The sequence below is a fragment of the Triturus cristatus genome, chromosome 7 (genome assembly GCF_964204655.1).
Source record: "Triturus cristatus chromosome 7, aTriCri1.1, whole genome shotgun sequence".
Taxonomy (NCBI): Eukaryota; Metazoa; Chordata; class Amphibia; order Caudata; family Salamandridae; genus Triturus; species Triturus cristatus.
This window is the reverse complement of record NC_140590.1, coordinates 1,682,057,689-1,682,074,860: the sequence shown is the minus strand read 5'-3', so window position 1 is coordinate 1,682,074,860 and position 17,172 is coordinate 1,682,057,689. Positions and strand designations below refer to the sequence as shown.

The following is a 17,172-nucleotide window of genomic DNA, read 5'->3' as shown; positions in this document are numbered from 1 at the left end:
CCGGAGGTTTGTTAGATTTTGTAATTCTTAAAGACAGTTTTTTACAGGAATTTTCAACAATTATTCAACCTACTAAGAACGGGCATCTATTCAGTGGTGATTGGTCGAGAAGAGCAAGTTCTGTCTTTAAGGACAGTAAAGGCTGCATCTATTTTAAAACACCCTGATGTTCACCCGCCATTTATTCTAAAGACTGATGCCTCGTCCTATGTATTTGGAGGTGTCTGTCCCAAGGCGATATAGGAACTGAGATACTTAATCCTGTCGACCTCTATCCTTAGAACCCTATCAGGTGCTGAACGAAACTCCACCATATACAACCAGGAACTTGCAGCCATAAAAGATGCCTTTGTAGACTGGAAACATTACCTGGTACGGGCAACTCATTCGAAAAGCACTAGAATATACTCACACACGACCTGTATTGCTTCTTTATAGGCTTGTTCGAGCTCTATGGGCAGTCCATCATTATCGATTGTTAAGCCATGAGCATAAGAACAATCATTTTGATATTTTTTATTTATAATCTTTTTTTTTAGAGAGAAAATATTTTACTTCGTATTGACACAAAAAGGAAAATCTGATTATACAAAGTTAAACATATGTTTGTGAGAGCATAAATTGTTCATAAATGCTAAATTAACAGTTATTCTTCATTGTAATACATCACATATTTTTGTCTATTGTGCTGAAAAGAAATCTGGAAACTATACATATGGGGTAAAACCGATAAAAGTAGTGACTTTTAATACGTCCTCCATAAAATCAACCACACATAGCCATTCTAAACTCATACGCAGCAGCATGCTCACACACTCACATCTCACACTTGGAACTACCCAACCATGCAAACTTACCCCAATGGACGTAATGGAAAGAAAACTTCATGAATATCCGCACTGGTGTTGTCAGTTGGAAGTTTAAAACAGCCAGGTCAACGCACGTTTCGATGGGGATGACAGCTATCTTCCACCTTCATCAGGACCACCCATTTGACTAATTTTAGGTGAGTGGTAAGGGGTATATGTATGCATAGAATGCTGACCGTCAAAGACCCCTTGCTTGTTATCTCTGAATTGGCGACTGGTGGGTCCAACATACTCACCCAGAAGAAGGCTGAGTCCAATATGTGCAGCCTGAGGTAAGAGTACAATTTAGGACTTTCTTGTCCTAGTTGGTCCAAAAAATAATAGGGATATCCAGAAGTACTGAGTAGTAAGAAGCATTGGTCTGCTCACTGCTATCCAATAACAGTATCATATGTTCAGGCTGCACCCTTGTATGCTAGCATGGGCTGATCAATGTGCCATGCTTGCGCTCCATAGTGGCTATCTCTGATCGTGTCTCGTATCTGGCGTGTCTGACTTTTCGGGCAACTCATTCGATCACTGTTTGTATGGTTAATAAAAATGTATTATATCTAGGGTCACTGGAATTGTGTGGCAGGAGAGGGCTAGATTATGCTGCAGGGTTGAATAAATTATACAGCAAGAACAGGCAAATTATGTAGCATAATGCAGCACATTTAATAGTATTGCTTCATTATTTTGTCATTTTTATAGCCTTTATATATTGGGTCATTTTTTAACTTGGTAACACTGTCTAGGCATTGCCTGCACCTCATTAGTACCAGTTTAACACCCAAATATAGCAATAAGCAAACAGAAAGCTGACCAGTAAAGTTTTGAAGAGGGCCTGTGTCCCTGCATTTTCAGTAACTTCTAAACCATTTGAGCTAGAAATGTTTTTTTGTTAGTCTGCAGATGATGTATAATGCAGCAAATCTATAATTAGGTGAACATTTGCCACGCCGCACAATCGCATATTTCCAGTGGCCCTGATTCTATCTAACCTCCCATGTAATGTACAAATGCAAGAAATGTTTCATGCCCATTGCTGGTTTCCCGTTTTGATTATCATTTCACATACAAACTGGCAATTGACACGGAGAGGGCTGATGATCTGTGCTGTGATCTCACTTTGCTCATGTTTTATATTGGTAATAGTAGATTGAATCTTGTGTTATGATCATTCATGGTGCTTCCTTAAGAAATGAGCAGGGCTGACTGTATTGATTCATCAAGTCATCACTCGAGAGATGTTCTCCAAGAAAACGTAAGTATTTATTGATAAGCTTCACCCACGACATGGAGCGCGTCTCCTGCACGAAGCTCGAGCGGCAACTGACACACCCATCAAACCTCGAGCCGGCGAATACTCCATGGGCACATTCAAAGTAATGCATTCTAAATTACATACATAGTATTCTGAATGAGGGGGGTGTGGCCGACTGCCGAATATGGCGGCTGCCTTCTAGTGAAGCTCCGGACCTGGGCTCCAAAAATCCTGCCACACGCTGTGTCTGGCTGATCCCAGCGGTGCGCTGTGTTGGAGAAGAGCGGTACCGTTGTCCGGCCCACTCCTTAGCCCAGCGGTAGACTGTGATCGGAGATTACAGCGACCCGGACTCTGCCTGCTGTGAGGAAGGGAGAAGCGTGCCCTGAGCCGCGAACCCGCTGAAGCGTGTTGCGGACCGACGGTAATAACTGTGGGGGTCTGTGAGGCGTCGGAGCTTCTGCTGGAGGAGCCTGAGATGTGTGACGCACAATCCCGCAGGCGGTGATTACGGCGGCCCGGCCCGGACAGAGACGTCCTAAATAGCCGCGCCTGGGGGTGGACCCTGGGGCCAGAGCTACGCGATCCCCGGGGATGTGCTGCGGCCTACGGGCGAGGCCTAAAACCTGACGGCTGCCTTGACGGACAAGGCTGCCAAGCTGCGCCTGCTGCTACCAAGTGGACGCCAGAGGCTATCGGTGAGGAGCCATATATAACTACGTTGGGCCTCGAATGCATAGAACCTGCGTCATCACCGCAGTGGAGGGCATACTTGCCACTTAAAGGACGGTGCCATATTGTGGAGCCCTGGGAGCCCTTACCACACCCAGGGGGGTAGAGGTCGACGTGCGGGACCCGGGTCGAGTGCTAGATTATGAACTCGAGGGACGGAAGCAGGCCTGATTGACCCCACTAACAGGACACTAGGGGCACAACAGCCTGTGTCTATACGGCCCTGAGTGGGATCCCTGCACTGTGGTTTCTCTGGACGTACTGTGTTGCTGGGCGAGGCGCCGGGGCAGGCCAAGGGATCCCCGGCGCTTACTGGTGTTGCGAGTCATGGCCAGTACTGTCCCCATAGTATTTGCAATCTCCATCTGGGGACTACGCCTCTAAGGCTGCAAGGCTATCGTTGGGGCACCGTGTCGTTGCAGAGTACTGGGCGCATTACGGTGCTACGACACCCTGTCAGGCTCGCATATTCTGATTGGCGATGATGGGTCGCAACAAGGACAAACACCAGGACACTGACCCTACTGCGCGCCTCATGACATCACAGGCAGACCCTAGCGGTCAATCGCAACTGCCCAGCTGCATTACGCCTACAGCTGAAACGGACCCTGTGGATAAACTGGACCTTATACTACAAGAAGTGCGGGACTCTAGGACGGTTATTGAACAAAAAATAGGTGCCCTCACGTCTGGTTATACTCTGGCGGACCATGCCAAACTAGCGGACAAGGTCAAGGAGAACACAGTGGCCATAGCTGAAATATCCCCTCAGCAGGCCCAGAATACAGCCCACATACAGCAACTCCAGAAACAAGTCAATACCTTATTGGACCGGGTGGAAGACGCGGAAGGAAGGACACGGCGGAACAACGTACACGTCATTGGGCTGCCAGAAAGAAGTGAAGGGACGGACCCAGCTACATACATGGAGCAATGGTTCCATGACCATAATACCTCGGAGGGCCTCTCTGCTCAATACTGTGTGGAAAGGCCACATAGAATACCTACCGGTCAGCCCAAACCGGGTGCCCCGCCGCGGCCCCTCATTGTCTGCCTGCTGAATTATAGGGACAGGGACGCACTGTTGCAGAAAGTGCGGATACTGGACCGCATATACTTCGAGAACAGCAGAGTATCCCTCTACCCGGACTACACGCTTATGGTGCAGAGGCAGCGCGCCTCCTTTTTGGCCGTTAAAAGAAAACTGAGGGACTTGAACCTAAAATACTCATTACTCTTCCCGGCCCGACAAAAAATTATCTACGAGCGCAAGACACATTTTTTCGAAAGCCCGGAAGATGCTGAAGAATGGCTTGAGGTGACGGACCCTAAAGAGAGTGAGGATAACGCCTCCCAGGGTACGCAGCATAGCTCTGGTAAAATGGATCAGAAGGGCGCCCGTCGAAGCAGACGAATATGCAGAAACTCTCAGAGAACTAATCCGACGGCACAGCAACAGAGCAAGGAGCAGGCACTCATCGCGGCTGCTACTTTTCGCCAGACCACTCTCATTGAGGACTCCGTATCCTCGGAAGAAGAATTAAACAGATCGGACTCGGAAGGCAGTGTGGCTCTGTTTCCCACCGTGACCCCTCAGACGGCGGACGGACCGTTTGGCTGGCTACCATCAAGCGATGCTGCCTAAGGACTAGATCCTGTCACTGCTTTAATATCCTTTTTTTACATTTTTTATGCTAAACTTATGTTACAGCGATGTGGGTCTTTTTTGCTTGAGCTATTCCAAGGCACACACTCAGTCAGTATAACATTGTAACGTGGAATGTTCGGGGATTGGGCTTGGTGCAGAAACGCCATAGATTACATGCACAACTACTAAGGAGGAAGGCACAAATAGTGTTCCTACAGGAATCCCATATACTGGATCAGGAAGCTGTGAAGCTCCGTAAGAAGTGGAGAGGGCAGGTTTTTACTGCTAGCTACTCTGGGTATACGCGCGGTGTAACTATATGGATACGACATGGGGTACCATTTACATCTATGGAACAGCAACTTGACAAACAGGGGCGATACATTTTTATACGAGGGTCCCTCGATGGCCAGCAAGTTGTACTGGGTAGCATATACGCACCGAATACTGAGCAGGAACGTTTTTTCACCACTTTGAATCTAGCATTAGCAGGCTGGGAGGCACACCCCAGGATTATAGGGGGTGATTGTGACACGATTATGGACATTACACTAGATAGGTCGCACCCCCCCCCCCCCTGCATGGCGCGGGAGTGATCAAACAAGCAAAGGCGCTCTGTAGTTGGGTGGATGGCTGGGCCTTAAGTGACGCATGGAGAATGCGACACCCGACGCACAGGGAATATTCGTTTTACTCCACGGTGCACATGCTACACACAAGGATAGATAGGATTTATTGCTCAAACGATTGTAATGCAGGTCACACTCACTACATATCTTGCAAAGACCTTTTCAGATCACAACCCACTATTACATGGGGCAGGATACCCACTCCGGTACCAACATGAAGATTATGGCCACAATTGCTCGAAGACACAGTATTCCATACCGCTGTGGCTGACACCATTACACTTTACTTCCCCGAAAATACTCACACAGCTTCTACTGGTCTAATCGAGTGGGATGCTTTTAAGGCGGTAATACGAGGGAGGGCTATCAGCGCAACAGTGGGAGCTAGACAGGAGATCCATAAGTCCCTCACAGATACGGAACGGAAAATGGATAAACTAGAGCAGGAGGCAGCGCACGACAGGGGGAAACAAGAGGCACTTCAGCAAATACGTATCTCACACGCGGTGCTATTAGAATCCCTTCGCACCATAGATTACCAGCGCTACACACAGAGATGCCACAATGAAGCGGATAAATCAGGAGCGCTTTTGGCTACATTGCTGCGAGATGACCCCCCTGCCATTATGATTAGAGAAATTAACACTCCGGAGGGTGATACAGTTTACACCCAAGATGACATTAATACAGCCTTTTGCTAATACTACGCCACACTATACAGAAAACCTGCACATAGTGCGGACGCGCGAATAGATTATTTCCTCCGCGAGTTGCCGTACCCACGACCGACCCCAGCAGCTCTGAAAGACCTCTCGGGCCCAGTCACCAAGGCTGAAATAAAGGCAGCAATTAAAGGACTTTCCCGTAACAAAACCCCGGGGCTAGATGGGTTGCCTGCAGAATTTTATGACACCTACATGGACTCCCTCCTGCCCCACCTAGAGCTTTTGTATAACACGGCGCTGGAAAAGGGAACACTGCCACTCACAATGGCACAAGCACTGGTGGTCACTCTACCGAAGCCAGGTAGGGACCACACTGACATGGCGAGCTACCGTCCCCTATCGCTTTTAGCAACGGAATGCAAAATTCTTAGCAAGATCCTAGCAAACAGACTCCTGCCTCTCCTGAATAAACTGATACACATAGACCAAACGGGTTTTCTGCCAGCCCGGAGCACGTCTCTGAATATCAGGAGACTGCACTACCTCATGTCAGCTGCCCCACCACATCACACTCATGCTGGCTGCTTGTCCCTGGACCTCCGCCAAGCGTTCGACACGCTGAACTGGGAATATATGTTCAAGGCACTTGAAAAATGTGGACTGCCGGAGGATTATGTTAAATGGCTCCGCCTGCTATATCACGCTCCCACTGCCTGTGTCCGCACCGGAGGTCATATCTCGGCTGAATATCCGATATTTTGCGGGACGAGGCAAGGATGCCCACTCTCACCACTCTTGTTTATACTAGCGTTAGAACCTTTGACGATTAAAATACGAGTGGCCACGCAGGCGATGGGCATTCCGATTGGGCCTATCACCCACCTCTTCTCGGCATATGCAGGCGACATTATTCTATACCTCAGGGTCCTTAGGTCGGATATGGCACCTCTGGCTGAGATATTTGCTGCATTTGAACGTATATCTGATCTGGCCATTAACCCAACGAAATTTCACGCCTTTTTCTTTCAAGAACAGGCGCTACCCACAGATATCTCATTTGGGCCCATGACAATAACGGTCGCTCCACATACCTTTAAATATCTGGGCATACATGTCTATCGGACGCCCACTGATCTGCTAGACGGCAACCTACATAGAGCAATCAGAGCCCTTAGGTCTAGCATTGCCTTCTGGACCACATTGCCGCTGTCAGTAATGGGTAGAGTGGCTATAATAAAAATGGTGGTCCTTCCGCGACTGATTTACTATTTAACGAATTTACCGGTGTTACTTCCACAACGTTCTTTTAAACTCTTAAACACTATGATGGTGGATCTCATCTGGGGCTCTGGCAGACGTAGGATAAGCCTCCAAAAGCTTCCATTGGGCACGGACAAAGGGGGCCTAGGAGTACCAGACCTTAGGGCATATTACTATGCTTGCCAGCTGCAATGGCTATCCTATTGGACGGCCAGACGCAACCTCCAAGAAATAGGGTACACTGACCGAGATGTTGCAGGAGGCGCCTTACATGCACTTCTACTGCCGCAATGCAAACTCCCACAGCAACTTCCTACCCTGTTACGCACGGCGCTACAATGCTGGAAAGCAGCCCTCCATTACACGCGTACACATCCAGTTTATGCCGGCAACATCCCCCTAATGGGTATACCACTAACAGCTGGGCGTATCACAAAACGCGCCATTGCTCCATGGACCGACGCAGGAGTCCACAGAGTGTCAGATTTGTTCCATGAAGGACAGTTACTGGACTATGGCAACTTCGTTAGGGAGACTGGGGTGCCCGATCATATGTACATATTACATGCAGCAGTAACACACTATGTCAAGACGCATTGGTCTCCACAAAGGCTGGAGCCAACCACAAACGAATTGGTTAAAATGCTATATTACATGGGGAGAGGCAGGCACTTGGCAAAATGGCTATAAGTTGGGGTCCGAGCTCACGCGAGGATAGCCCTCACTACGCTGCGAGCCATATGGTCGGAAGATGTAGGGCGGGCCCTCAACGATAAGGAATGGGAAAAAATCATAGCACACCCTAGGAAAAGTACAAGAAATGCAAAATTCAAACTTATTCAAACCATGATACTGCATAGGGCCTACCTTACCGCCCATAAGCTAGACAAAATGTTCCCGCAAACGCAACACCACTGCCCCAGGTGTTATGAAGTGGGAGCCGATTTAGCTCACATGATATGGTCCTGTCCACACTTGGGGAGGTTTTGGGACTCGGTCAGACGAACACAAAGCTGCGGCCACGCAAAGGGACGTGACCAGCACCATAGAGGAATGTATATTGGGCCTCCATAAGTCCCCCTCAAAACACAAAGTGCAATATAGGTTTATAAACCTGTCATCACTCCTCGCAATACGGGCCATCACCATGCGGTGGAAATCCAAGAAACCTCCCTCCACACATGTATGGCACAGCGAAATGGTTAGGTGGGGTTGCGCTGAAAGTGCGGCCTTGAGACGGGAGGAGATCAGGGGGCTAAGGAAAACCCCAATAGTATTGGAGTGGGATGTAATGTTAGAAACTTTTAAAATGCAGGAAGTGGAAGTCGTGACACCACATAATAGCTCGCAATGATGACTGCGGGCCCTGGAACAGGTCCTCGGACACACCACAACACTTACAATGACAGGAATATAAATCAGTGGTTAGTAACAGATAGTATTGTATCTCGGAGTAGGACTGATATTGATTTGCTAGTGACAATGCCTGCCGGAATCTGAGGATTAAGATTCCCTTAGAGAGGATTGCAACAAGATGAAGGACTGGAGGGAGGGGGTGGGGAAACAAGTTGGGGACATTGGGTAAAGACTGTTACTGCCAAATTATTATGATGCACAGTGGACTTTTTGTTCTCTTTCTTGCCCTTTACTAATGTGGACGAGGATGCAGCACTGTTGCAGTATGTATCATTACAATGCTTAGAGTAACGTGTTAGTGGTATGGTATATGTTTGGAAAAACTACTAATAAAATCTGTTTCAAAAATAGTATTCTTAATAACAAAGTAAGACATAGAAGCAAAGTAAACAACCCACTACATCACCTCCCCCTTTATCATAAAATCAAATAAATATGTAACAAAATCATTGTATCTAACAAGAGCTTTTCTCAGTCTGCCACAGCGACTAAATGATGGTGTATCCATGGTTGTTGACACTGACAGAACCATTGGTGGACAATCTTTCGTTCCCGGAAACAGGAACAGCCCTCACATCTGACTGTAACCAATGTATCCACCCATTATTTTCTAACTCCAAATTGTCTTTTCTACTACTAATAAGCTTGGCCTGCTCTTGTGACACTTTCACTATTTGTCTCTTGTTCCACCATCCTTTCCCATCCAGGAAAGCTGCTCCCTTACCAACCTTGTTAACCTGAACTGGGTTTGAAAATACTGAATTCTCTTTAGAAACGTTAAATGTTTTTTTTAATCATCACCCAATCACCTACTGAAGTTTCCCAATATTTTTTATCGAAATTTTCTTTCATACGCCATTGATTTTCTTTAAATTTGTTCATAATCATTTCAGTATCAACACATTCCTTTGCAACATTTGAACTTTTCTTGCCTAACCAGGAAGGAAATAAAGTAGAGTGTGCTTTTCTGCCCCTTAGTAGTTCAAAAGGAGTGACTTATGTGGTACAATGAGGCGTTGTATTATAATCCCATACTTTCTCCTCCAGAAATTTTCCAACATCCAAACCTGAAGCGATGGCTGTCTGAATCCCTTCTTTCATAATTTATTACCACGTTCCACGAGCCCGTTAGAAGAAGGTGAGTACAGTGCTACCTTAAAATGTTTTTTGTGTTGCAAGCCCAAAAATGTACGCATTTTATCAGACCCAAAATGGACCCCGTTGTCCGTAACTAGAACACAAGGAGCCCCTTCTAACAAAAATACCTTCTTTAGAAACGTGATGGTATTGTCTGAATCGGGTGACCCCACAAATGTATAGTACATCCATTTTGAATAATGATCTATTGCCAAAATGAGGTACCTCATCTCATTTGGCAAAACGTTATAAGGCCTGAGAAGTCCAACCCCACTTTTACCCATGCTGACCCAGGAAACTGAGTTGGATGTAGGGGAGAGGATGATGTTTTCCAATGCTTGTCTGACAGCAAGCACTCCTCACAATTATTTACCACTGCCCTGACTTGTGAATCTATGCCGGGCCACCAATAAAGCTGTTTGATTCTAATGCCTGTTTTAGTAACTCCCATGTGCCCCTTGTGTGCCATTTTTACTATAGTATTTCGCAGGTCTGTTGGAGAGACAAACTTATCGTCCCTTAAGACAATGTTGTCCTTTACTGAAAGTTCATCTGCCACTTGAGTGAAATTTCTTAACTCCCCAGACAGATTCCTTGCCTCGGGCCAGGTTTTAGATTAAATTTCTATCAGTTTAGATAGGACTGCATCTTTCAAACTAGACTCCTTCCATCCACTCTCAGAAATTGCCAAACTCCATTCATCAATTGCATCTACCACCACCACACATTCTACATCTTCTTCAATCAAATCATCCTCATCATCCTTTTCCATTAGCATCCTAGATAAACAATCTGCACGAAAATTCCTTCCTCCAGAGATATGCTTCATTTCAAAATTATACTCCTGGAGTTTTGACACTAGTCTGGTTAATCTTGCTGACATATTATTATTGCCAGCGATCTTGCTAAAGATAAAAGAAAAGGGCTTGTGGTCAGAATAAATTACAAATTTGCGTCCCCAAATATACATTTTAAATTTCTGTGCTGCCCAAACGCAGGCCAAAGCCTCTCGTTCGATAGTACTATAGTGACGTTCAAACTGTTTAAGAGACCTGGAGGCAAAGGCTAAAGTTTGTTCCTTGCCGTTAACCTCCTGGCTTAAAACCGCCCCCAAACCATTCATACTTGCGTCCAAAGTTATGACTGATGTGCAATCATCTCGGAAGGCATGGAGAGCTTGAGCTGAAATAATTAGATCTTTCACCTTTGCAAAGACTTCATCCAGCACTTCAGACCACAAATATTTCTGCCCCTTCTTCAGTAAAGCGCGAAGAGGTTCTACCACTTGAGCATAATTGACCACAAACCTTGTGTAATACTCTGCTAGCCCCAAAAAGGAGCGTAGAGAATCTTTATCGCAAGGTGCTCTTGCTTCCTTCAAAGCCCCGACCACTGAAAATTTCGGTTTGATACCAGACTCAGATACCATGCACACATTCAAAGTAATACATTCTAAATTACATACATACTATTCCGAATAACAAAGTAAGACATAGAAGCAAAGTAAACAACCCACTACACTGACAGTTGCCTGTAGTATGAGCATCCTTGTGGCAACTCTGTGCCCAAGGATGCTATGGTCGTGTTAAAGGTGTATTCTATGTTCAGAAGTCGAATGGTACCTGCGAGATCCATCAGAACATTAGTCAGTTGCTGGATTTGCCTTGCAGATGCCGGACGCTTCTGGTTGTGGGTGTGATAATATATGAATAAACTTCAATTAATTACCTTTGTGACTCCAGAGTTCCTCATTACATTGCCTTTGGCTGGGGAGAGGAGCACCACACATTGAAGAGCTGTAACTAAATAAAGCCTTTCACGAGAATTGATGGCTTGAAGGAACTCGTTATTGCAACTTAAATTGGCGACGAGGATGGAATGCAACACTCTGTCTGGACCTTTTTAGTGAGTAGACATGGTATCTGGTCTTCCTGCCATTCTTGTTCTCACTGCATCTCCAATGCATCCTGTTTCATCTTTTCTACAGAAAGTCCAACAATGTCAACAAAGGATCAATCCAGATACTTGGACGCAGGAGGAGCCAAAAAACTGAAGAAAGAAAGAAACTTTTCTTTCATAAGCATGCTTTATATGTACAGGAACAATTTATTCAAGAACTGGTCTTAATTTGTCAAACCTCCCCCCATCCTCATATGGTAGCAAGGTATCAAGGACAAAGAAGGATGATAGAGTTAGTGACTCGCTATTTCTGGTGGCCAGATCTCACTCAGTCTGTTAAGAACAATATTGGATTTTAAAAACATCGTTTGAGGAAGGGAAGGGACTGTGTCGTAAAAACGGATTGTTTTTGCTCTTAGTTTCTAGTATAGCAAGACGGACATTATTGCTTGTTTCAGGGGGCTTACTTAGAGGAGATATTTTGAGGCAGGGCACGCTCTAGTTTTTCTTTAGCTGCTCCCTGAACGTCCGGCTCAAACCATCCATACCCTATGTAAATCTAGCAGCAGCTCAGGTGTGCCGTTAGCAAGCCTATCTGTGCCCGTCCTCGCCCGGATTGTACCTAACCAAGCTGCCCGTTTATCCAGCACTCTCTTGTAGGTTACTCAAGAATTATTGAACATTAACTAGTCAGTGAATTGCCATCATAGGTTTGACTGTGCTACTCTTACTAATACAGTTGTTTGCCCTAACTGCCATCATTCAATTGTGCTGTCCTCCCATACATTCTGCCCTTTTCCAGACAGAGGGGAGATTAAATCCTCCCCTGGTACTAAAGGTTTAGAAGGTGGAACTCTGTGATTCTCTTCTTGCCTTATAAATGTTAGGTCTTTACCCAAACATACTATTTATTTATTTAACATTCTGTCCCCTGTTTGTTGGCATATTATGTTCTTGACTGAAGCCTGTATTATTGATTCCTAACTTTCTGAAATTGTGATGGTCATTCTCCCAGGCTACTTGATTTCCCATTGTGATGGACAGGATGGTAGAGGAGGCAGAGTAACCATTTTATACTGGTCTTCTTTTGAGTGTAAGTCAACTTATTTATATCAGTTAGGTGTGGCTAAAAGCATATTTTTCACTATTAAATTCATAGCAGAATGCTCTTTTTCTGGGGCTCTGATAGCACCACTGGTTATTCTACAGAATTAATTGACTTGTACTGACAATATTGCCCTTTGCTCTATCCAGTATTCTGACTTCACGGTGGTGACTTTAAATTGCATAGGGATGACCCCAAAAAGGCTTTGCCCCACTCACTGAATTATGCTTTCCTCGTTCAAAGTTGAAATCAGTTGGTCATGCTTCCGACTCACATGCACTTGATCTGATTTTTTTTTTTCAAATAGACCATCTCTTACAGTTGACGTGTCTCTCCCTCTCACCTGATCGGACCATTTTTTTTGTGCATTTTACTTTTAAGGAGTACTATAATCATCTCCTGCAGCACTCTAACTCTAAATCGACTCGTGCTCGAAGTAAGATCTGTAAAAAATCCCATATCCAAGCTTTGGTCACTTCCTCTCCCTAAATGGAGAACTCTCTGGAGGATAACATCAAATGAGTTCATAATTGGCTTTCATTAACTCATTATTATCTTGTCTACCCCAACCCCAAGCTAAATGTTTCATCTTAACGTTCTATATCTACTCCTTGGTTTTCCTAGACTCAGTGAGATGAAAGAAGAAAGTTTAAAGAACTTGAAAGAACTATCTTCTCATAAAATTACCTACAAGGGGTTGCTAACAAAGTAATACAAATCCCTCAGGAAGGCAAAGGCAGATTTCTAGTCTTAGAAAATCAATAATGGTCCCAAGGAAATCTTTAAATTGTGAAATGATTTTGAAATCCACAGATGTGTAATCCTGCCACCAAACCTGATCTTTGTGAACGGTTGTCAGTGTTCTTTCACAACAAGCTGGAGAAAATATGCATGGATTTCTTAAATCTTTCAGGTAACACAGACTCTCTCCACCACTGCTCGGACCTTCTCTCCTACTAGGCCGTGACAGTCTCAGTTTAGCACCATCACTCTAGAGAACTCGGCACAAGCTCTGCTTAGTTGCAGGTTCGGCTCCCCATCTGACCCTGGCCCCTTGCGAGTGCTCAAAAAGCACTGCAGACAAACAGCCTGAAGCTAAACATAATGCTTAATTAATCATTGGCAACTGTGCCTTTTGTGGACTGCTGGAAGCATGGCTCCGTAGTACAGTTCTTAAAAAAACCTGTGGCAGACTCTAATATCGATCAAATATCTTATATTTGTACTTCCAGCAGTTTTGAAGGTGTTCAAAAAGATAGTTAATCACAAGCTATCGTCTTAACTTTGAGCAGACTAATTCATCAAAATCAGCTTAGATCAAGGTAATTTTGCTGCTTTGGTGTTACTTGACCTACCTGCAGCATTCAACACAGTGTTGTACTCCATCTCGTTCAAACGACTTGCAAATGTGGGGGATCAGTGGGCTGGCCCAAAGCTTGATAACATATTTTCTGTCCAGCTGAAGGCAATCAATTATTCCTTCTCCTTTTAAGTTAAAGAGTCAAATTATGGAGTACCACAGGGCTCTTCATGTAGTCCTTTCCAGTTTAATGTTTATATAGTACCTCTAGCAGCAGTTATCTAGTGCTATGGCCTTGGTGTGGTTTTGCATGCCGATGACACACACACACAGATGATGTTTTCCATTGATAAAAACCAAATCCTCTCTCACAACACCTTAAAGTCATGCCTCAGCCAGAATGAAAACTGTTGAAATGTTGAATGAAGGCTGTGTGAAATTAAATTCTGATAAAACTGAAATCCTGATTTTTGGTGCCTCTTAATCAGTTTCATTAGCTGATTGGTGTCCTAGGGATCTGGGAGTTTCTCCTTGCTCTACTAGCACTGCTCCAAATCGGGGTGCCAAATTTGACTCTAATTTTCAGCCTCCACGGCAACCAAGTAGAATTCCATTGAGAGGTCATGTTGGCGAAGACCAGTAGTTCCGCCTTATCGTAGTTGAGCTTCAGGCTGTTCGGTCGAATCCAGTCTGATACCATGGTCATGTGGTTGGTTCTGGCGGTGTATGCCTTGTCCATCAGGGAGAGGATGAGTTGGGTGTCATTGGTGTAGAAGATGACAGTGGTGTCTTGTGATCAGATGATGTTGGTGAGCGGTGTCATGTATATGTTGAAAAGAGTGGGGCTGAGGGACAATTCTTGGTCTCTGATGTGAATGGTGGTAGCTTGACCCTGTGGGTTCTTCCTGTGAGAAAGGAACAGATGCATTTGAGAGTGGATCCTTGTATGCCAATCTCATGGAGTCTTCTGATGAGGGTGTTGAGGGAGACAATGCCAAAGGCCGCGGAGAGGTCAAGCAGGATGAGGGCCGCTGTTTCTACAAGTCCAGGATGATTTGAATGTCGTTGTTGGCCACGATGAGTGTTGTTTTGATGCTGTGGTTCTTTTTGAATCCTGATTGTGTGTTGTCTAGAAGATGGTGAAGTTTGGGGTGGGCTATGAGTTGCTTGTTTTTTTTTTTTTGAAAATTCTTTTTATTGGCTTTTAGTTATATAAACGGACATTTATCACGTTTCACATACATGGCTGCAACATATACGTAGCGGGGTAGACCATCATTGATTTCGGGATTACATTTACATCGTGGTTGGTGTGAGTATGGTCTGCGGTGTAGCAGGTCTGTGCCAGTTAAAGAAAAACTAGGGGGAGAACTGAACTGGGGAGTGCCATTGGGTTCTTAGTGTTGGGGTGAGGCGTATACTATGAGTTCGTTATTGCCTACTCCATCATGCAGCTACTATTCACCTAGGAGGGAGTGTGTACGTGGGTTGATATGGATTGCTGTTGAGCGTTCCCGCTGGGGGGGAGCTAGACCCGATGAATCCAAGGGGACCGCGGAGGATTGTGGAGGGGGGTCTCCTATCTCGGGAGCCTGTGCGGTGTGAGGTTGTGTGGTGCTGGGGGTATGTAAGTCAATGACTGGGGTCTCTGGAGTCTGGGGCTGCCTAAATTGGTGCAGCAGGAGCACCCATTCTAGGGAAATTGGGACCTTACGTATACCTTTGGCTTCTTCCTCCCTGATTGCGTCTTCCTCGGCCGTCGCCCATTTGAGAACCGCCCCCACCCATGCCGCGATCGGGGGACCTGATGGGGCCCACCAGTGCATGGCTATAAAGCGTTTGGCCAGTAGGTGGGCTAGGAAAACAAAGCGCATTGGTATTTTGTGTAGTTTCCTCTGTCCCAGAATGTCGAGTGCACAGCCCTCCCAAGTAGTCAGATGGGACAGCCCGGTGAGATCCCTGAGCGTCGCGTGGATAAATGACCAGTAGGTCTGAATGCCCGGGCAGGTCCAGAACATGTGGGAGAAGGCTGCGTCTCCTGCCTGACAGTGAGGGCAAAGGAAGGTCGTGTCGGGGAAAAAGCGCTGAAGGCGCGCAGGCGTTAGGTATGCCCTATGTAGGATGTGAAATTGTATGTTCTTGAGCCGAGCGTTCCTGGAAACTTTTTTTAGGGAACTCTATCGCTCTGTCCCACTCGGTATCATGAAACGATCGCCCCGTTTCCTCCTCCCAGAGGGCCTGTAGAGATCCCAGCAGTGGGGGTGCCAGTTCCCTGATTGATTTGTATAGCCATGTGGTGAGATGACGACCCGGTCCCATTCGCAAGATTGAGTGTAGAACGGGGTGAGTGGGAGGTTTCCCTAGTGCGAGATCGGAGTATGGTCGGTAGCAGCCAAGGAGTTGTCGGTGAAGCAGGAACTGTCCAGGGGGTAGGTCATAGTCGCCCATAAGCTGTCGGTATGGCCGGAGCTGTCCCCCTTCAAACAGTGTCTCCGCCTCGGTAATGTCTCTAGACGTCCATTCCCGAAGCATGGTAGGAGTAAAGAACCCCCTATGTCTGGGCCAGCCGACTAGTGGCAGTAATAGTGTGTATGGGGGGCAATCTGTCGCCATGCGGTGTATACGCTGAATGCACTTCCGGGCTATATCTACTTGTAGGGGGTAGGTATGCGCAGGACGGAATCCCGGCAGAAGTAGACGACGTAGCTCCGGCATGGGTATACGACCCGTGATTGTATGTGTTTCGAGTGTATATCTGTCTGCCGTCCAATATGAAAGCCACTGGAGCTGCGATGCTAGAAAGTAGGCTTCAAATGACGGCGCACCAAGCCCCCCTTGTGTCGTGGGCAACTTCAGTTTTGCTAGCGCGATCCTATGCCGCCCCTTACCCCATATTAAAGAACTGAGGAGTGTATCCAAATCCCTGAAGAAGGAGCGAGGTGGGATTACTGGAAGGTTAGTAAAATAATATAAAAGCCGCGGGACCAGAATCATCTTTGCCAAAGCCACCCGGCCTATTGGGGCCAGCGGAAGGTGCCGCCAGAATCCAATGGAGGACCGTATCCCCGCGAGCGCCCTGCAGTGGTTACCCTCGTATAGGTCGACTGGGGAGTGATATAGACGAATCCCGAGGTATCGGGGGCCCTCTGCTGCCCACTGTAGTTTCCGGTTCCCGATCCAGACATCCTGAGAGGGGGCATCCGGGTGGAGGGGGTATACCATCGACTTGTCCCAGTTCACTTGCAGGCCCGAGGCCTCCGTGAACT

General features: G+C 46.3%; 1 long non-coding RNA gene across 1 annotated transcript in view; it reads left to right on the top strand.

Annotated features, from left to right (window-relative positions):
• The window catches only part of LOC146812708 (uncharacterized), a 256,230-nt gene that overhangs the window by 69,874 nt on the left and 169,184 nt on the right, over window positions 1-17,172 (top strand). Inside the window, exon 2 of the long non-coding RNA XR_014966889.1 lies at window positions 9,513-9,603. This is a non-coding gene — a long non-coding RNA (uncharacterized LOC146812708). The remainder of the gene's footprint in view (window positions 1-9,512; window positions 9,604-17,172) is intronic.